Consider the following 22596-nt stretch of genomic DNA (forward strand, 5'->3'; position numbering starts at 1 on the left):
TCAGCAGCAGCTAGAAAGAAGATGTCAGAGAATCCTTAAATGACGTCATTGTCAGTCACACCGGGAAATTTTAAAAACACTTTCACATACATTTTCATCACCCATGTATCCTGTTGTCTTGTGAATTCCCCTCGCGGAATTAATTCCCCCTACCAGGAGGGTCATCATTTCGAAGCTGGTTTCTGTTTTGAGTCAGCAGGCTGGAAATAGACTTGAGAATCAAATTTATGTAGAAAGAAAGAGGAATCCTAATTTTATTAGGTTTTAATTAACCAACAAGCAGAGTCAGACATGAGCGACTTGACAATAGAATATTACATAAGAGAGGTGCCTTCCAGAAAGAGAATGAGGAGGAGAGCTTGTCCCATCTGGTCAGTGGAGAAAGGGGACGGGAGACAGAGAGTAGACGTGGCCCTGGGAGAGGCACCACTGTAGGCTGATGTCTGGGAGGCGATTGGCATCTGGTAGATTGAGGCACCACTGCAGGCTGAATCCAGGCAGAGAAGGGGCTTTTGTCCCATTCTCAAGGACCGTCCCAGCCAGCCAGCCAGCCAGCTGCAGGACAGGTGAACAGACAGCAGGTCTGAGCTGGACAGTGAAGTGAGTTGCCCTGGGCTCTTCTGTGGCCTGGGAACAACAACAAAATGACAACGGTAAGGCTTATTTTGTGCCAAACTGTGTTCTAATTTCTTTACATATTAAGTCATTTAATTTTCACAGAAAGCTATGAGGGAGTTATTATGATCTTTGTTTTACATATGGGAACACTTAGGCATAGAGAGGTTAAATAACTTGCCACATCCTATTTCCTTGTTTTCTACGAGCTAATACTTACCATGTACCCTGTGCTTACCACGCACAATTCTAAGTGCTTTTTATATAATAGCTCCCGTAACCCTCATAAGACTCCTACCCAGAAGGTCAGTATTATTAACAACCCCATTTTACAGAGGAGCAAACGGAGGCATCACTATGTTACACAGCTCTTCTTAGGTCACTAAGCTGGAAAATTGCAGAGTTGGACATCAAATCCAAGCCAGTTGGCTCCAGAGTCCATGCTGTTAATGAAGCTTTCTTTAATTTCTTTGATAAGGGATATAGAATTTAGCTGAAAATCTGGCTGGGGATTGAGCAGCAGGTACATAGTGACCCTGTGGCCAAGACATACAGACAGGGCCTCTGAAATTGAGACCCAGTGGCCATCAGAGCCAGACCTTAAAGGGCACACAGAGCTGGGGTCACGTAAAGTGAGCCAAGGAAAAGTGACCAAGCTCTCTGGGAGTCTTAAGTCTGCAGGAGAATGGACACTGCGTTGCATCAGCTATTCACTTCACGGTGGACAACAAAGGGTAGGGGCACCTCAGCAGACAGCCCCCAGGGCACCGCCAACTACCACCAGAAAAGGGATCGGCCCAAGGACCAGCATGAGGTTTGGAGAGTCCAAACCCTTTAACCCAATTCTACGATGAAGAACCAGGAGGAAAGGCGATCTGAAAGTCTGAGCATTCACAGTCTCCGGACTGGGTTCAAAACAAGACCACTAACACCAAAAAAACTGGAAAAGTTTAAAACAAAGCTATTTTTACCTGCAACACACTGGGATGAGAAAAGCTCATAAGGAAGATTAGATCCGTTATTGGAAATAAAGAAACCATATTTTCTTTGAAGATCTGAGTGTTGTGTGAATGCATGTGAGCTTATAACTCCAAAGGTCTCCATGAGCCTCTCTAATGAAACACCTGCAGTATATTTATTAACAATTAGGATGAGGAAATGGACAACATACTGATCAAATTTGTGGTTGATGCCAAGCCAGGAGTTCCAGGGAACACATGAAGTGGCCGAATTAGGATCTGAAAAGTTAGCCACTGGCAGGCCCGCCGAGCCACACCTAGCCAGACCAGATTTAATCTGGATAAAATTAATCTAAGGCACAAAGATCCAATTGTACAAAAAGAGGGGCTGAATAAGGGGGTCTTAATACTTGAACACTCACCCTTTACAAGATGGATTAGATTATGAGGTCCAAGGGAAGAAGAGTAGGGGCCATGAGTCAGGCTTACATACCATCTCACTTAATCCTGTGAAGCGTGAGGTAGTGTTTCTTCTATTGTACACATCAGGAAATTGGGGGGTTGGTGCCCAAGGTCTCATAGCTAGACAGAGAGAGTCCCCTCTTTAATGTCATGTCTGTCTGACTTCAAACTCAGGTTCTTTACACCATAATTGCCTCTCCAACATAAAGCCATCAACTTCCAGAGGATTCTAACGGTCAGAACCTTCCTCCGGAACCTGACAGCCCTGGAAACAGAGTGTGACCAACCAGAGGGTGGGAGGGTGGGTGTCAGATGCCATAAGGAAGGCCACTTATTTTGAAGCTTCACGATTCCATCTCTGGAAATTTGTGGAAGCCATAGTCTCTGTATCAGGTGGCTTTTGCCACAAACTCACCCCCCAAATCTGGCTCACAGCTCACCCAGGGCTTTGAGAGCCAGTAGGGTTCTGTTGGCCTCGCCTCACTTCTCATTCTGGGATGCGAGGTCAGGCAGCCACTAGCTGGGTGTGTTGCTCCTGAGAGGGCAGGAGCCCCAAAGCCTGGGGAAGCCTGCTTCATGGTATTTGCTGGCCCTCTGCTCTCTGCGGGCGCAGGCTCTGTGCCCACTCAGTAGCCTGCATTGGAAATGCAGCAGATTTCACCATTCCCCTGGTGGAAAAAACCCTGGTTGTTAGGAATTCTCCATTGCCCCGTGGATGGGCCTACTCCACTGAGATTTTGTTTCCTTCAACTTTTTGCCTGTTCATTTTCTTTTGCTTTTGTTTTACCTGCGAAAGAAATGATCAGAGGAAATGGCAATCTCCAAACAATCTGAAATAAAGGGGGGAGCGAAACGAGGGGAAAGGAAATGTTCCAAATCTCCCCATAGCATCCACGCTACGATGAATGGGTGTAGATGGTTATGTGATTGCATCTTTAGCTGTGGATGCTTATTATTTATGTCTTTAAACTTTGGATACATTTCTCACATATAAGCCTCAGGGTACATTTGCAAGCACTGTTGGAAAAAAAAAAAAAAAGAGAGAGATTGAGAAGGCTGTGTTATCTATTTAGTCCAGGGGAGATTTACTTCATTTTTTTATTTGTTTGTTTGTTTGTTTGTTTATTTATTTATTTATTTATTTATTTATTTGATTTATACAGCTGGGTCCAGCGCAAGCCCCTGGGCACGTTCACATCAATTAAAACCACAGATAGAAGCAGAATGCTGAATACAAACAAAATCAACAATTAATGGACTATCCCCAACTGTAAAGCACTTCAGCAGAAACTTCAAATCATTCCGCTCCGCAAACCCCCTTGGGCAGAAGGCTGGGTTAGCAGATGGTTAAACAATGTTAAGAGAAGAGAATACAACACTCTACTGTACATGGGGGCTGGAAGAGAGACGGTATGTGAAATCCACTGAAGAATTTCAGTAGAGCTATCGGTTGAATTTATGAACTTGGAGCTGGAGTTGGAAATAGTAGTGATCTGGCAAAGGCGAGTTTATCCCAAGGACAGAGGGAGGAGAGGTAAGAGCCAGATATAGTAAAATTATATACTCAGTAACACTCCATCCTCTGGACCTGGTGGGACTGCAGCCAAGGAGAGTGATGTGGTCTGGATTAGGTTTTCGTTTATAGGCACAATCAAGTTTTTAACTAAGCCGCAAGTTAACTTCCCTAATCTCATGCTACTTCGCCAGAGCACCCAGGTAGCTGCTACATACTGCAGTGATATCTTTCGATGGGGATTAAAAAACAAGACAGGCAATTTTCATTTTCGGTGTTATGCACTAGTGAAAATTTGTAGTGTGACATTAAGAAAAACCTACCACTTCTGTTACTGTTGTTGAGGGGTAACATATGCACAGTAAATACAAAAATCGTAAGTAATAGGCCAATACATTTTTACTTCTACTTCATGTGATCACCACCAAGATGGACAGACAGGACATTTCCTGCATCACCTGAGTCTCCCCCTCATGCCCTTTCACACTCAATATCCCTCCTGCCCCCCCCAAGATAATCACCATTCTGATTTCTGTCACCATAAGTTAGTCTTGCCTGTTCTCAAAATTCAGATAAATGATATACAGTATGAATTCATTTATATCTGGCTTCTTTCACTCAATATTGTATCTGTGTTACTTATTCAGGGTGTTGCAGGTAGCAATTGTGCATATTTTTATTGCCATGTCTTGTGTATACTGCAGTTTATCCATTCAATTGTTGATGGACTTCTGGATGGTTTTTTTTTTGTTTTGATGATGATGACGATGACATGAAAATGATAGAGCTGCAATGAAGAGCGTAGTGCATTAGAGTTCCTGTGCTAGGGAGCCCGGTCTAGTCTCTGGGCATTTAAAGAGGACTGGAATTGCTGCATTCTGAAATAGATGTACCTTTAGTCTCAAAATATATCGCCAAACAATTTTCCTAAGTGGTTGTACTAATTTACATTCCCATTAAACATATGAATGTTCTAGTTGCACCACATCCTTGTCCACACTTGGTATCATCAGTCTATTTAACTCTACCGATCATGGCATGTAACTGGCATCTCGCTATAGTTTTGACTTGCATTTTCCAGATGATATTGCAAAAGGTTTTATAGCCCTTGTTGACCTTTCCGATATTCTCATTTGTGAAGTGCCCATTTAATTTTGGGGGCCAACCTTTCTTTAGGTTGTCTATCCCTGTTTTTAAATTGAATTTGTAGGAATTTATAATGTATCAGGGATACAAGTTCTAGCTGAGTGTATGTACTGTCCATTTCTTCTCTTTGTGGCATGCATCTTCACTTTCCTAATGGTGTTTTTTATTAAAAGAAGTCTTACATTTTATTGAAGTTCAATCTATCGATCTTTCGTTTTTATGATTAGTGAGTTTTCTGTCCTCTTTAAGAAATGAGAGACTGAAAAAAAAAAAAAAAAGAGAAATGAGAGCCTGTTCCAAGGTCATGAGATTCTCCTGTGTTTTCTTCTAGAATTTTTACTGCTTTATCTTTCACATTTAGGTCTACACATCTCAAATGGATGATTTTTCCATATTGATATCCCATAGTACTCTCTACTGAGAGGTCCATCCTTCCTCTACCAAGCTGCAAAGGCCCCTTGGTTGTAGAGTAGGTGACCATATATTGTGTGGGTATGTTTCCCCATTCTATATTCCATTTCATTGGTCTATTTGTCCACTTTTGCATAAATACCACACCCCAAGTCCTGCTACCTATTGGTAGAATTTTAACTCTCACTAATTTTAATTTCTTTATAGGATTATCTTTCTCCTTACTGTGATTTTGTTGCCTTTTCTTTTTTGTCTCTGGATCTGATTCTTCTTTGAACCTATCTCTAAAACTTGACTATTTCTCTTCTATGACTCTCTCTCCCTATTATGTAAGGGGGGGTGTCCAATGCCACACAGTGCATATACAATACGGGGTTTATTGGAAAACACTTAGAAGCAGATAAGCAGCTTCTAAGTACTGCCCCCCTGAATCCATGTTTATTCCCTAAATATATTTGTATGATAACAACAAGGTTTCAGGGAAGCAGGGCCTGCCTCAGCCAGCAGGCTAGACTTGCTCCCAGAAGCACAGCAAGACAGAACAAGCTTTGCCCCACACCGTGGTACATCTTTATAGGTTAGCCAAGGAAGAGCTAAAGAACGCCTAGCTTCTGTAAGATCTCTAAGAAATGTAGGGAAGGATCTCCAGGCTCAGAAACATTGCTAAGAAGTCTATGGACTGAGGTACAAGGTCTTTATTCTGAGGTCCCCGGGAACAGCTTTGCGGGTCCCCCACCAACAACTAAATGTCTTTTCTCTGATCAAGCCTAGGCAGCTCTCTGCTAAGCTACCTAACAAGGAAGAAAATTTGCTCCAGGACCATCTAGATTTGTCTGTCATCACTCCACACTCTCAATATTCTTTTATTATTATTATTATTAATTATTATTATTATTAAATGCTGTGATGCAGCAACATTGCTTGAATGCCTTCTATGAAGGTGACACTCCACCAAGTCTTCCAGGTCTAAAGTTACACAGTATGGTCACTGCCACAATGCAGTCCCCATTCTCAGTAAGCATGACACAGAGAGATCCAAGTGTGAGGAGAAGCAGGGGTGACCAGGCCTCTCCCCTCTTTCAAAGTGGAACTCAAAACTTATTTATGCTAAGATTTCAGATGTATTTATGGCTTGTGCATGTGTAAAATAATGGAAGTGAGTAGTTTTAAAATTACTTGTTGCATTATATTTGTGTCTGCTAATTTTAAAAGCAGAGGTATTTATCATTGCAAAATTTAGAAACACTTTAAATATCCAGTAGGAAGGGAATAGTTAAATAAATTATAGTAAATTAACGAGATGGAATATTAATGTAGCATTAAAAGTGATCATTAAAAAGACCAAGTAGCAAAACGGAAAATTTTCTAAATTGTATGTATGCAAAAATACTAATATTTATGGACAAAACATGATGAAAATGCAAAACATGTTGCAGTGATAAAATTTTAGCAAAACGTAATTGTTCCCTCCTAAAATTTCCTTTAACATTATTGTTTTTATAATAAATCTAAGTCTAGAAGAAAAAAATAGAAGCTAGTCTTTCTTATTTCTTTATCTCTTCCCATATATATTTCCACTGTGTATCGATATATACATAAAATAAGCATTTTTTTAACTTGTGTGAATATGTGTACATGTATGTCCATTCTCCTGCGCTGGAAATAGTTCCTATCAGAATGGACACAGGAGCAGTGCAGCTCAAAACAAGTAGCAAAGGAATTTATCTTGGAGCCTTGGACTTAGGCATTGAAAATTCTCTTTGGTTTTGTGCTTTCCATTCCTAAGAGTTCAATGGGTAATTCCACCATTTCTTTTGAACAACAGCAGAGGCAAATGTCAAAAGCACATCTGCTACTCCGTGTGAGGGTCTCCCAGCCACCATTGAACTCTGGCCTCTCCTGCTCCTGAAACCAGGAGCTTGGCTCTCTGGTTGTGCAATGGGAAGAGAGGGGTGGGGAGCTGCTGCCCTCCTGGTATTCCTCTCGCAAGGAGGGAAGGCCACTAGGGTAACCATTCTGGCCTCTTTCTGCACACCTCACTCCTCTCCAAGGGCGAGCAAGGTGCAAGATCTGAGCATGAGTCGTGCTGTGCCTCCCTTCCCTCTCAATGCCCCTCCCCGCTGTGCATTTATAGGAGCAGGCTTGCCTCTGTGGGACCCGTCTAGCCCAGCCTCGTGCAGTTAGGGGAATAAATGAGTCTCGGTCTATTATTCAGGATGAGACAACACACCCCATGGTTATACATCACATTTTTCATTATCAGTTTTATCAGTAATAACACTGATATTTGGGGTTTCAGTCTCTTTTATTCTTTTGTCTTATTTTTGGATACGCTCAGAATTCATGTAGGCAAGAAAGATGCTATTTATTGGGGCCCCTGAGCCTGCTTCCAGTTTCTCTGGGAAGCTGCCTTTGAGCTAGAGACTAGTGTACAAGAAGTTTACTAGGGAATGCTGTTGGAATATCACCGGTGACAGAAGAGAACCTAGATTGGGGAGAACGGCAAACAAGGCAGTCAACCACTAACTGGGGAGCTCTGGCCCTCAGATGGTCCCTTCAGGGTTAAACCTGGTTGGGATGAGGGGGCTGGGCCTTTATACCCCTGCTTCCCACCACAGACCAATTGTTGGATGCTAAGGAAGGAGAGTGACCTTGAGTGGGACTGCTCTCTTCAGCCAAGGACACTGCCCAGAGAGGGCTGATACCTGAGGTCTTCAGTGAGCAGATTTCCCAGAAACTGGGGTATAGTCAGTCCTTCAGTGTGAAAGGAGTGTCGGCTACAGCAGTGTCGGCTACAAACCTGGTCTCCACGGGTTATAGGTTCTTTCAACTAGCCTAATGGGCAGCAAAGAGTTTTCAAGGTCATGTGGCATAGGTGTATGTATGTATGTTAAAAAGCTCTTAAACTGTAAAAAAATTAGTTGATAGAAATTAAACGTTAAGGCAGTGATCAAACTGCCACTCTGGTTGTAGAGCACATTCAGTCATTCATTTGTTCCATTTTATTGGGTGACTGTCAGCTACTACGTATGAAGGACATACCCCGGTGCGTATCCTGTTCGGCCTATCCCGAGGCTTCAACTCTCAGCTTTAACGTGTGCTCCTAAATGAGGCCTTCGCAAATCCCCAGATTACATTGCGCCTCTGGTATATGTTCCCAGTATGCGACATACTTCTTCACATGAACTTAATTGTCGATACTTCTAAAATCATCTGCGCCTTTGATGATCATTGGCCCTGGAGACCATCTCTGCCTTATTCGCCACTCTGTTTGCAGTGCCTTGCAGTGGTTGGCACACAGGGGGTGATTAATAAGACCCGTTGAATCAATGATTGAATAGACAAACTGAAGAAATGTGTCCAATGCTGTGACGGATCAAAATGGGAACGGGTGTGGCCTGAGGGACTCGGAAAGGCTGCACCAAGGGAGAGACATCTGAACAGGCCCTTGGCAGCAGCCTGAGTCTGCCCGGCAGAGCAGGGTGCAGGGTACTGGAAGGAAGAAAAAAGCGCTCAAGGATGCACGATTACATCAAGGTCTAGTAGGTTTAGTGATCAGTTGTTAATTCAGTGTGGCCAGAGCATAGGGTGATGAGGCTGCAGATATTAGATCAGGTTAGGGTCATGAGCCACATGAATTAAACATTTCAGAGGAGAAAACTGGGAGTCAAATGAATGAGGTCATGGGCAGAGTCAGAGCCAGGGAATGAAACACAAAAGCTTGAAAAGCGCTCGGTGCGTCCCCTGGTGCTGCAGCCTCCTTCCACACAGGGCAAGCCTCTGAGGACTTTAGGCACCAGGTCAGAGCAAAGGGCAGAATGACAATCTTGGAAAAAATGACCTGGAACACGCTGGCTGTGATGCCCAGCGGCGGATGCCCTGCAGGGCCCACGCACCTTTTCTCTCTGACCCAGGGACCCGACCGTCCCCTCCCTGAGGACTCCTCTTGCCGAGGGTTGCAGAAAACAGGGTTTTTCCTTTGGGTGAACCTAAATTATTTTCTAAATAAACATGAGCAGGTTCAAGAGGTGCTGAGCAGGAGGTTTGGAGGCAGCCAGGTAACACAAGGACTTGACATGATCCAACCTGCGCACAGAGCAGAATCAGCAGAAAACAAGACGCTGGCAGGTCACCAAGGGGCCTGGAACTCTCTGCAGCGGCAACCGAAGGAGAACGTCCCGGGGACGTTCACGGCGGGCTCACGGCGGGCCAGGCCTGCAGCCCCACGACAGAAGGGCCGCTGGGAACTCCAGGGACCCCGCACACGGAGGCCCCAGCACCCCAGGAACACCCCGAGCTTCGGACGATCTCCAGCCGGATGCTGGACAAACAGATCTTGAAAGCTGAGCCTTATCTTTCAAAGGGGTTTGGCTAAATGACTGTCAGGTTATAATCCATTAAATTCAGGGTAAATCATGGTTACATACTTTTAAAATATTTTTAATTTGTGATTATAATTCGATGCCTATATATGTGGTGGAGATTCCAGAGAGATCGACTCCAGTTACCAGCATCGAGTCAAAGCAAAACAAAACTTGCAAAGCTGTGGTCCTTGATCATCATCTTCTGAATATAAATCCAAGAAAAGCATTTTCACTGCCATTTTTAGAAAGTCCAATCGATTCCTAGCTCTTGGCTTCTGGAGGCTCTTAGAGCTCTGGCTCCCTCTCTCCTCTTTGCTTACGTGCCCTCGCTTTTTTTTTAGAATAATATTTGTACTTAATTTCTGAAACATGCATTTATTGGAACCTCCATCCTAATCATTGTTCGAACACCCAGAGTCCAGTTCAGTATTTCACGTTTGGAATCATAACCAGTGGAATGACCTGGGGGTGACACAGGGTTTCAAAGATTTTAGAAGAACTGCCTTTGAAAATTAAATCCTACCTTGTCAAGTATTTACAAAACAGAAAGGAGAGTAAACTCTTTTGACGAAAGCGGGACTTGGGGAGGTGAGGAGTGGGAGCCAGCAAGAGCACTGCCCACTCAGGGGCCCTTTCACCCCAGAAAAGTTTTTGGATCCTTTAGAATTCTCAAGCCACCATTTGGAAATCGCACAGGTGACAGAGAGAGGCCTGAAGCAAATTACCAAAATCGGTTGCAGTCATGGTGTGTCAACAAGAGACTGACCTTAACCACCCCTGTCGCAGGCTCTGGGCTCCTTCCTCCTCCTGTGAAATGACAAGAGTAGAGTAAGTAAGTCAGAAGGCGCAGTCTAGCTAACTTAGTAGACTGAGACCCAAAGTTTCATTCATTTGGATAAATTATACCTCTTTTATTAAAAGCTGGTACATGAACATGTGGGCTTCTCAGAAATTTTTCATCCTCTGATTAATAAAGCCTTCCTTTTTTTAATACCCTAAGATCATTTGAAACTGCACAGTGTTTATCCACAAGGGCCAAGGTACAGAAAGAGCCCAAGTAGCAGTCGACAGAGGAAGGGATAAAGAGAATGTAGGATATGAACATATATTTATATATATGTATGTATGTGTGCGTGTGTATGTGTGTACATACATAATGAAATATCACCTGTCATTTCTTTTTTTTTATTACCTGTCATTTATGACAACACGGATGAATCTGGAGAGCATTTTGCTAAGTGAAATAAGCCAGACGGAGAAAGACAAACACCGCATGGTATCACTTATATGTGGAATCTAAAACAACAAAAGTTGAACTCATAGAAATGGGGTAAAAAAAGTAGTTGCCAAGGTCTGGATGGTGGGGGAGATAGAGAGAGGCTGGTGTAAACTTTCAGTGAGATGAATAAGATCTGGACAGCCCCAGTGGCCCAGCAGTTTAGCGCCACCTTCAGCCTGGGGTGTGATCCTGGGGACCCCAGATCGGGTCCCACATCGGGCTTCCGGTGCATGGAGCCTGCTTCTCCCTCTGCCTGTGTCTCTGCCTCTCTCTCTCTCTCTGTATCTCTCATGAATAAATAAAAAAAGAAAACTTAAAAAAAAAAAAGAAAAAAAAGATGAATAAGATCTGAGGCTCTAACACGGTGACTACAGTTGATAAAGCATGTTGTGAAGTTTGTCAAGGGGATAGAACTTAATGTTCTCATCCAAGAAAGAGGGGGGAGCGGAGGGTAAATATGTCAGGTGTCGGATGTGTTAATTTACCTGATGGGGGAAACACTTTCACAATGTGTACGTGTATCAAATCATCCCACTGTCCACTTTAAATGGCTTAACATTTTATTTTTCATGTATACCTCAGCAAACTGAAGGAAGAAATAGAAACTGCATAGTTAGCACCCTATTCTTGAATGTTTTCCACTTCTCTGAAAATTCCTTCCCTTTCAGAATTTCGCTGTGCAATTATTGCCCATGTGTTCTCTTCTCCTTTAAAGATGCCAGTCCTCCTGAGATGGAAGGGACACATCCGCCAAGGCCAACCCACCTCACTCGTGGTTGCCACTTTAGGATGACACGCCGTGGACCCTTTTCCTCCTTGGTTTCAATCACTTCCACTTCATCAACCAATTCCCCCTTGTGGTTTCAGAATTAGGTCCAGACTAACAGTTTCCCCATTCCCTTTCTATCCCCTCCAGGAGAAGAAATTATCAGAAATTGTGGCCTCCTTTAGACTTGTGGGCAGCGAAAGCCAAAACCCATAATCTCCTGGGGCTTAAAGTATCTCACTGACCACCCCTTATCAGTTGAATGGGAATGAAAATTGGCCAATTTCTAGCTTCTGAATTCTCATCAGGACAAACCCATTAAAGCATTAGCATATAGAGTGGGGCTTGCAGAAGTCACTCAGCTGCTACCCCCTGGCCCCCAAGGATGTGCTGATGGGGCTGTCAATGGTCCAGACAGACCTGTCTTCATTTGGCACCCCTAGTGCAACCTCTAGATTCCTAGCACAATCTTTCTCTTAAATACAGGTGGATGGGAACAGGTAAATTCGTGACATTTATGAGACATCCACAGGTGCAAAAGGACGGTAATTGACCCCCAGGTTTCTCATCACATCTTGTTTCCCATCAGCTCCTCATGCTTCTGAATGGAGTCTCCACTTGGATGTCCCACGTCACTTCAAAAATACCATAGACAGAATCAATATTACCTTCCTACCAACATGGTTTACTTTCCCAAACTCTCATTTATGTTGTTCCTGTTCTCTTCCCTCCATGACTGGAGTCCCCCAAAACCTTCCTCTCCTCCACGACCTTTTAGCTAAAGCTCATTAATTTTGGTAGTATTATTGGTAATATTTCTTATTTATTACTGGTAAAAATAAATTTGCTATTGGTGATAATTTATTATTGGTGATAGCTCATGGAAAAATTCACCCACAATTAAATTATTTTTTTTCTAAATTTAAAAAGTTGTGCAAAGCGAAGTGAAAGCTAGGGAAGTTTGGAGAGACTGGGATACATTTTGACTGCTTATTTAACTTCTCAGGAGTTCTAACACAATCGGAGGGTTAAAGAATTGTAATTACGGAGGTTGCATGATAAAACGGTTTTTCAGAGAAACATTTTTGAATGCTCATTTGTGAATTGGTTGTTCTCTTTATTCCAAATGCATTGAGTTGGTCATATTTTTTTAAAGATTATTTATTTATTCATGAGAGACACAGAGAGAGAGGCAGAGACACAGGCAGAGGGAGAAGCAGGCTCCCTGTAGGGAGCCTGAGGCGGGACTTGATCCCAGGACCCCAGGATCACTCCCTGAGCCAAAAGGCAGTTGCTCAACCACTGAGCCACCCAGGTGTCCCTGTCTTATTTTAAATAAAATGCAACCAGTATAAATTCCAGGGAGAATTAATCATTATGGAAGTTTTGATGCTAGTTTTCTTAGAAACTATTAGTAGTAATTATTTTCTCCAAATTTATCTTCATGACTTGGTGTGCAAAGCCAGAGGGACTGCCCGGTGTCTGGTCTGATTGGGGGCTCACAAGGGGAACACCATAGGGACCGGGACCCCCAGTAAGTGTCTGGGTGCTCCAGTGAATCCGGGAGAAGCTTTCCCTGTATATTTCCTGCAGAATGCTGAATTATTCTCAATCTCACAGTGTGAGAGGGATACAAGATAATGAATGAAGCCAACGAATCAACCCAGGAGTAACAGGTAAGGATGACCATAGAGAAGAGATGACCATCCCTATTGTGGGTCTAGGCAGTTTCCTTGCTGCTGTGTCCCTGGGAGAAGCTTTTGGAAACACAAAACCTCCTCTGGTTACTAACATCCCAAATTCAGGTGCAGAGCCATGGAGTCCATTGGAGGCAATGCAGATTTACCAGAGTAATTAGGAGGTGCCCAGGGCTTGAGTATAACGTGGACTTCCTTTTTTTTTTGAGAATGATGGGACTGGGAATGGAGGCCATCTGAAGTAGCCCAGACCTGATGGAGTCCTAATGGCCAGGCTCAAACTAAGGAGCAAAATCCCTTTCCACGTCCAAAGGGAGGGTGTCATTAGGAATTGTCACACACAGCCACACCCCACACTGCTGGGCAGGTTGTGTTTTAATTTCAGACTCTGGCCTGTGCCCCCAACAGACATTTTGATGGCAGATGAGATCTTTAAGAAAAATCTCCATTTATATGGGACTTAGTTGGGTATTATTATTGTTTTGTTTTGCTTTGCTTTTTTTTGTTTGTTTTTTTGTTGTTGTTGCTGTTGTTCTCTGTAGGGCAGATTAATTGGTGACTTTTTGGGGGGGGGGCTGCAGAGAGGATTAATCTGGGGGCTTGGTGCTTTCCTCACATACTGTGGCTATTTGGAGGCAGAATTTAAAAAACTGCAGTATCTAGTCTTCAAAGCCTTGGAAATGATCTCATTTCTGATGATCTATGGCATTTTTTTCCAGCGGTGATTGCATTCCTCCGAGATAGCAAGCCACTCCATTAGAAGAATTGAATAATTTGTTTGTACATTAAATCTGTTTTTATGAGAATAAGGGTCAATATGGACATCGGGGTAGGTAAGGCTGCGTGGGAATAACTTGAGAAAATTTATGATCTAACCAAGAGGAGGCCAGACCTCAGATGGAGAAGATCGGTTCTTTGGTTCTATCACCTGGGTTTTTTGTTTTGTTTTCTTGGGTTGTTTTGTTTGTTGGGGAGTTTTCTCCCCCGAGTGAAAGTGGTGCTCGAGGGTTATTGGTGCTCTGCCCAGATTCCCCTTATGAAGTAGGTTCCATCAGCCCCAAGCTGCTGTGCTTATTGTGTACAGTGATTCACAACGATCCACCCCCCCCCAACTTCGAGAATTGTCCTTAGCAGAGCCTCTCTTCAAAGAAATTACATCCGCCTACACCTCTTGGCCCCTGCCCTCCACCTGCCCCCCACCACCCACTCTGGGCATCCCACAATGATTTATTTCAAACAAGGAGGTGGGAAAACTTGTCCTGCCCCTTGCAGGACAACTCTGTGGAATGATGAATGCTCCAGAACTCCCTCCTTCCAGTAGATCGGGCGGCAGAGGTCAGACTTGCTCTTTCCCCATTTCAGCCTCACCCTCTCACAGTTTTGGGTTTTTATTTTTGTTTTTTCTGAAGCACACACTCAATAAATCCAGGGCACAGGAACTATGTCACAGGCTCTGCTCTCTGAAAACCTAAATTAAGACAGGCGATGGGTTCTTTTCTTTCTTGCCATAGATTTAATAATCTCTATAATATAGGCAAATCATTTCATGATGATGAGAAACCTAAATCAGATTATTAACTATTTAAAGGCTGACTGCTTTAGGTCCCTTGGGAAATCACTAGAAGAGGCAGTTCCAGCCCATAGGGGAATGACATTTAGATGGGAAAATATAACAAGATATAAACAAGTCAAATGGTAAAATTAAATCGTTGACGATGACACCAGCTATGGCAAGATGGTACATGATTAATCACCTGTTGTGTTGTGAAGGTAGTTGCTACAGAAATTGGTACCACCAGAAGTCAGATGGATTTCATTCCGTTTTGCTCTCTATGGGAATGGGCACAGGTTGCTTGATTTCTCTGGGCCTCAGTTTTATCAGAAAATGAAGGTTAATGATTAGGTAATCCCAAAGGTCCTTCCCAGTGCTGAACTGTGTTGACCTGGTAAGTGTGCTGCCTGGGGTGGAGGGGGCTTCCGGGAGGAAGTCCATGTCAGGGATGGATGAGTACATTGCAGATAAAGTGAGAACGTACCCAAAGAGCAGAAGGAGGAAAGCAAGTCCACATGGGTGGTTGGCACTAGAGCATTTTGGTAGAGCATCTCAGGGAGTGGTCCTGCCAATGGGCACCAAATGGTAAAAGCACTTAATGCCAAGGCTAAGAAGCATAGAACTTATGCTATGAAGTGCAATGTAATCTCACTGGCAGGGCCAGGATGGCACCTGCCTACCTTTTCAACAACCCTCAGTGTACCTGCTTATAGTCTTGCAGGCATAATGCACTATCTGCAGTTTCTGGAAAATACCAAGGCCTAGCACACTCCAATGCCATCCATTTGGCGGGAACGTAGCCCCATAATTCCCCCCTCATTAATCCATCTCATTTCTTAAGAGGCAGTGTAACTACCATGGGCTGTGTGAACCCTGCCCTCCACCACGTCCACCAGGCAAAGCTGGTTTCTCAGTACTGCCTTCTCAGTACTTCCCTTGCACTTTGTCTGTATCTACAACACCACTTACCACAGTGTATTGAAATGATCAATGCACATACTTTTTTTTTAGAGAGAGAGAGAGAGCACCCACACGAGGGGAGCAGTCAGAGGGAGAAGGAGCAAGGATGATTCACATACTTTCTTCATTCATTAGGAATTCACATGTTCCTTGAGAACAAAAGCTGGGTCCTCTTCATTCTATCCAACCTACCACTTCACCCCATTTCTCCCCACCCCACACATATATCAGCCCTAGTGTGATCCTGACAAATAGCAGGGAGATTAGTTAATCTTGTTAGAATGAGTGGATATGGAGAACATCATATCTTGCATGGGCCCTGGGCACTTTTGCCTCCTTGGGCCACTTATTCCATTTTAAAGTTTTTTTTTTTTTAATTCTATTTTATACTCACATTGGTATAAAAATAGGTTAATATTATCTATCAAAACATTTCCTTTTACCTAAAAGTTCATTTTTGTCTTCTGACTTTAAACTAAAACATCTTCATGTGCTCCTGAGAATACTGTGGATCCCACACACACTCTGCCTACTGAGCCTAATAGACAAGCCAAGCCTGAACTGAATGGCCAAATGTATTAATCAATGAAACTCATCTTACAAATATTTATCTTTACTTACATAAGCTGATTTAGATTTGTTTCATCTGTTCTGAGTAAGATATAAAATGTTTGATTATATATTCCTTTGGCTTTATTTTCTTTTTATATTTTTGGCCACAGTAGTTATTTTTTCATCGTAAGTAACATCATGGGAAATTTAATAAAAATGTTCATGTGAAACACTACTCAGTCTGTTTTGAATAGCAATTTAAAATGACTGGTCAAAATTATCACTAAGAGGGCACCCTACCAGTCTTTGAATAGAACAAGAGAAATGTATTAAAAATCAAAAGGGAAAAATTAATTTCATAGTATAACATAAGGAATGATGATTTCAAACAGCACTGTATATTATTAGTTCATAACGACTATCTACAAAATGTCAAGAAAATTAGATTTCAGATGGTAGATGAGGTTTGTCTCACTGAAAAAAGGGTTTTAATAAATATTAAGCACAGAAGTATTTGGGGATGATGAAGATTCAGTAATTAAGCATTGAACATGCAGTGATCCATTTGACACCAAAGAATTAAAGTCACAAAAAATTGGTTAGCTAAATGCAACTGCCAAGAGGGTTGAACTCACTATTTTTGTGCTCTAAAGGATTATAATTCATCTAATAGCAAATCTTTCTTCTCCATTTATGAGTTGTTCGAAATACTGCATATTAGGATGAAATAGGATTTTTGAGATATGGATTCTTAAGAATGAGGTAGGCCCTTAGCGATCTATTTCCTTCTCTGTATAGAAATAATATCTTCAGCATCCTTGGAAAGTGTTCATGATGGCTACAATATTCTCAGAGGTGGGAAACCCACTAGCAGCCTGTTCTGCTGCTATATAAGTCAAATTAAAAAAAAAATACCCGGTTCATGTCAAGCAGAAAATATACTCCTCTCCCTACCAAAAAGTACACAAAAATTAACATTTCACTTTTATGATACTTTGGGAGAATTATGGATAGAACAGGGTTGATTCAGTTTCCAGATTAGCCAACTATACCCAAAGGCACTAAGACAGTTTTTTTTTTTTTTTTTTAAATCTTAAACAGTTTTTGATTGGCATCTTTCAGGTTGTGTTAAACAGCGGACAGAGTGGAAGGGTTTCAATCAGAGAAATCTAAGTTTGAATCCTGGCTCACTTATTAATACTTGTCTGAATGACCTTAAGGAAATGGCTTAAACTGTGGAAGTGTCATTTTTCTATCTCCAAAACCCTGAGGGATGAGAGGATTAGAGATAATGTATGTAAAGCACCTAGCATGGTTTTTGCTACAAAGTAAATACTCAAAACATACCAACTACAATTAGTTTGTCTCAAACATTTGACATTTTAATGATTGGGGGATTTGATGATTATGAGCATTTTTTATTGCAGGACACTTTGAAACGAGTCACAATGTTTATCATTACTTTAAAAGTGCCCCAAACTGCTTTCTCTGATTTTATGGCTGCTTTTTAATTTCTTCTTTATCTCTCCTTGCTGTCACATAACTCTGTCCATGCTCTAGCCTTTCTCACCATTTCTCACCATTTCTCAGTCTCCTCACTTAGTTTGCTCTGGTCTTGGAAACAAACAAACAAATACCAAACTTGTTTAAAATAAGTGTCCATGGGTTCTGCATAGGAAGTCTGAGAAATTCAGGGCACCTGGGTGGCTCAGTAGTTGAGCATCTGCCTTTGGCTCAGGTCGTGATCTCAGGGTCCTGGGATCGAGTCCCACATCAGGCTCCCCAGAGAGACCCTGCTTCTGCCTCTGCCTGTGTCTCTACCTCTCTCTCTGCGACTCTTTTGAATAAATAAATAAAATCTTAAAAAAAAAGTCTGAGAAATTCTTATTAAAGAGTTAAGTACTACCATTTCAGAGCCTAAGGTTTAGTGCATGTGTCTTTGGCAGATATTTTAGCCAATGTCGAGAACATGTTGCCTTCTTCCAGGGTCATGGCTGTCTTCTAAAGGTTGCGATTGTCAGATAACTGACCTATAGATAAGTTCAGAGGAGAGACGGGTCAGTGAGTGAATAGATAGATGGGTAGATGGATGGATAGATAAATGAATAGTAGATAGATGATAGATAGATAGATAGATAGATAGATAGATAGATAGATAGATGATACCTGTCTTATGATGTATGGACTAAGATTTTCAAATTGTTGAAATAAAAGACGGTTTAGTCAATCTGCATCCCCAAGGTGATAGAATCATATCTCTATTTTTCATCTGTAAAATGGGGCAAAAACCACTTAATCTGACCTACTTCATAACAGAACTGAGTCAGCATAGAACAAATAGAAAAGATATGAACAGACATGAAAGTGCCCCATAAATACAACTTGTTGATGCTATTATGTATTTTGTACCATCTTCTAAAAGGTGGATGATAAATCTATTTGCATTTTTATCTAGTAAATAATAAATATGTAGGCTTTCAGTTTATATGGCACCTTTTCTTGAGATCCCACTGTTATGCTTTTTTCCAACCCCTTCCTAATCTAAGTGGAGTTTCATGCACAGATCCCATGTGTGAGTCCTGATGATGCTAATTTGTGTTGTTATTTATCATTGTGTTATGCAAAATGTTTTTTAGCAATACCATACCACGCCTGACTTTTTTTTTTTTAGATTTATGTATTCATTAGAGAGAGAGAGAGAGTGCGTGGGAGGGCAGAAGGAGAAGGAGAGAGGGAGTATCTCAAGGTGACTCTGTGCTGAGCATGACCTGAGATCTCATGACCCTGAGATCATGACCTGAGCTGAAGCCAACAGCTGGATGCTTAACTGACTGAGCCACCCAGATGCCCCCATGCCTGACTTTTTTACTAGTGAGGAAAAATATCTTTGCTTATTTTTTCTTCTGTTAGGTCTAATAATATTTCATCCAATGATTCCACTGAGCAAAAGGAAAAATTATATAAGGTCTCCTTCAGTTAGATTTCCTCTTCTTTTTTCTTAATGGTATATGTACATGACACCTGAGTACAAAGACCTTAGAAAAGAACTAAAATGTAAATTGCCATTATATTGTTAAAGTGCAAATATCTGTTTAGAAAAACATACAATTGTTCCAAGTTGGGAGTAGTCCTTATCTATGCTGAGTGGCAACCACTGAGCCACCCAGAAGTCTCTGTTTTAATTTTTCTTTTTTTTGGCTTAGCTAATGATAGGTCAACAGAATTGTGAACTGGCTGCCTTTTGTATTTATTACAGAAATACTCTGGTTAGGCTAACACCAAAAACATCCAAGCAAACACAGTGCTTTGTTATATATAGTCCTCGTGGCACGTATCAAGTTCCAGTGGAATTATCTGTGTGCTTGTCTCCCTCTGCCTGAGGGAGCATGGCCCTGCGAGCTCCCTCAGGGCGGTGATGGACACGGGAGCACACATTTACTGAGCTCCTATGGTCTGGGCAGGCCCTGTGCTAGACACGTTTACATAAATTATTTTTAATCTTCACCCAAACCTGCTAAAAAGGCCCTCTTACTCACAATTTATGAATAAAGAAACTACGGTTAAGTAACCAGCCCATGGCCACACAGGTAAAAAATGGCAATGGAATTGGAATTAAAACCAAGGTTGCCGGAGTCCAAAGCTCATGCCATGTCCACTGATAAACCCCACTGTGTCCGTGTCATTGTGCCAAGGGCCTTAGTTTTCCCCAGGAAAGGTTTAATGAGGAAATGCCGGATTTTGGAAATTTGAAAGGGAGGTCAGAGACACCACTACTTCTAAGAGGCTGGTGAGCAGAAAATAAATCAATAACAAATAAATCAATAGTAAAGAAATCAATAATAATAAATATGTTATGGCCTGAATTATAGCCCCTCCTAATTTATGTGTTGGAATTCTAACCTCCAGGACCTTAGAATGTGACTGTATTTGGAGACAGGGCATTTAAAAAGGGAACTAAGTCAAAATGAGATCATTAGGATTGGTCCTAATCCAATCTAACTGGTTTCCCTACAAGAGGAGAGAACTTTTACGTGCAGAAATACACAAAGAATGCAGGCACACAGAGAGGAGACCCTAACGAGGACCCAGAGAGAAGGCAGCTGCCTGCAAGCTAAGGAGAGAGGTCCCGGTAGGAATTAAACCCGCCCACACCTTAGCCTTATACACACACACACACACACACGCATTCATTTGAACATGCAAATATACTAACATATAAAAGCATATATATATATAATATAAATGTATATGTCTGAAACCCTTAAAATAAGATTTTATACTAAATACTAAATAACATTCTCCATATTGGGATTTGGTTAGGTTAGCTGACTCGGTATTACGCTACACTCCTTTACCTGTCGTTTTCCAAGAACTTCTGGGGCTCTCCGGTGGGTGGCAGAGAAGCAGTGAGGGTGTGAGCACAGAGCATTAGACTCAGACAAACTGGCTTGAAGTTTTGGCTCTGACATTTATTTTCAGCTCTATGACCTTGGGCAATGTGCTTAGGCTTTCTGAGCCTGTACTTCCTTATTTTTCCACTTCAGCTAACATTTCTTGAGTATCTACTACAGGCCAGGCTGTGCACCAATCGCTTTTACATAAATCATCTCAATTTGTAAAATGTGATAACAATGCCACCTAGCAGAGCTGCTGTGATGATCAAGTGAGATAATACATACGGCGAGGGCTCTGCAAACTGCACGGGCCCATCCAAGTATCAGGGTGTGTCATTTTTCTGTTTTCCACATCAGTGCTTCCAAATGATAAAGCTGTAATTTTGACCTTAGCAACAACTGCTCATCTAGTCTTATCCTCCAGCTAAATGATCCAGAGGTAATCTAGGAGTTATATTAATCATTCCCAAACTCAGCTCTAAACCTCTCCCTCCTCTGCTGAATAAACAAATAAACCTCAAAAATCTGAGTAATATCCAAAACACCTGCATAACGCATGAATTTTAGGTCGTCCACAATCCAGCCTCAACGTAACTTTCCAGCTTTCTTTTCCATTGTATTCTACATGAGGTTTTCAACAAAACAAAATAATTAGCCAGCCACCTATTCAGACCCTGAACTTTGCATGTCCTGTGCAGGGGGTTCCCTTCTCTGGTCTTCACAGTTGCTGATCCGTGTGAAGCATCAGCACACAGCCCGGATGCAGTGTGTTCTCAATAAGTGCAACCTGCTACTGTTCTCACTACTACTGCGACCATCACCACCAGTCTTAAGGACATGTTTCCTCCACTATGAACCTTCTGAGTTACAGATGCTTTTGCCCTCCTCCGCATCCCTAGGGCACTCTATCCTAACCTTCTGTGGGGATTTCAGTGATTTCCTGTGATATACTGAAGTCACCTCCATTCAGTCAAAATACATGTGTTAAGCACCTACTTTGTGGGAAAACCTGTTCCAAAGGATACCTTGGACAAGATGTGCCTTTGCTAAGAGAGTCTAATGGGGGAAGCAGACGCTGAATCAGACATATTCCAGGTGCACCTGGTACCTACAGCAGCCTCTGAACAGGTCTCCCTGCGTCTAGCACCTCTATAGCCTGTCCTCAGCCCCGCAGCTAGGGTGAACCTTCTGAGATACACACCCGACCACACTGCTTCTCTGCAGACAACCCTGCCGTGGGATCTCCATTTGACTCAGTGTTCATTTGCAAGGGCCTGGGAGATCCTCTCTCCTGCTTTCTCCACCTGCTATTGTGCAGCTACACTGACCGGCTTCCTGTCCCTCAACCTGTCAAGCTTGCTTTCACCCTTGGCACTGACCATTCCCTGTGCCTGGAATGCCCTTCCCCAGATATCTGCTTGGCTAACTTCTCTTTTAAGTCCTCACTCAAATACTACCTTCCGGAAGAAACCTACTGTGCTCTCCCTGTTTACCTGGCTACCCAGTCCTCTCATCCTGATCTGTTTCTCCTTTGTCTATTGTCTGTACCCCCTTCCAGCCACTATATACTTCATTTATTATGTTGATTGCTAATTGTTGGGCTCCCCCCTCTAGCTCTGAAGACAAGGAGCAGGAATATCTTTTGTTATTCCCAATGTACTTATGGACCCAGAACAGTAGGTGAAACAAAGTAGGGGCCTGATATTTGGCTTCCTCATTTTTGTACCCTCAGGGGACCTAGTACAGCCCAGTACAGCTAGTAGGGGTTGAATAAGTATTTGTTATTGACTCATCTTTAGTCTCTTTAAATCCTAGGTCCAGAATTTGCTAGGACCTTCATTGTTCTATGATCCACTTTTATCTTTTTACTTTTCGGTAGAATATATTTCAAACAGAGTGTGTGCATGTGTGAGAGTGTGTGTGTAC

At 42.3% G+C, this 22596-nt stretch overlaps 1 long non-coding RNA gene across 2 annotated transcripts; it reads right to left on the bottom strand.

Moving 5' to 3' along the window:
* Positions 1-249: 249 nt before the first annotated feature.
* On the bottom strand, positions 250-20740 carry LOC144318024 (uncharacterized). Of its 2 annotated transcripts, XR_013383889.1 has the most exons (3): positions 20632-20740; positions 10237-10277; positions 250-627 (listed from the first exon to the last, which is right to left on the bottom strand). It is a non-coding gene; the product is annotated as an uncharacterized LOC144318024 (long non-coding RNA). The 2 variants fall into 2 exon arrangements; XR_013383890.1 differs by lacking the exons at positions 10237-10277; positions 20632-20740 and adding an exon at positions 2068-2268.
* Between the last annotated feature and the right edge of the window lie 1856 nt (positions 20741-22596).

The sequence above is a fragment of the Canis aureus genome, chromosome 8 (genome assembly GCF_053574225.1).
Source record: "Canis aureus isolate CA01 chromosome 8, VMU_Caureus_v.1.0, whole genome shotgun sequence".
In the NCBI taxonomy this organism is placed as follows: Eukaryota; Metazoa; Chordata; class Mammalia; order Carnivora; family Canidae; genus Canis; species Canis aureus.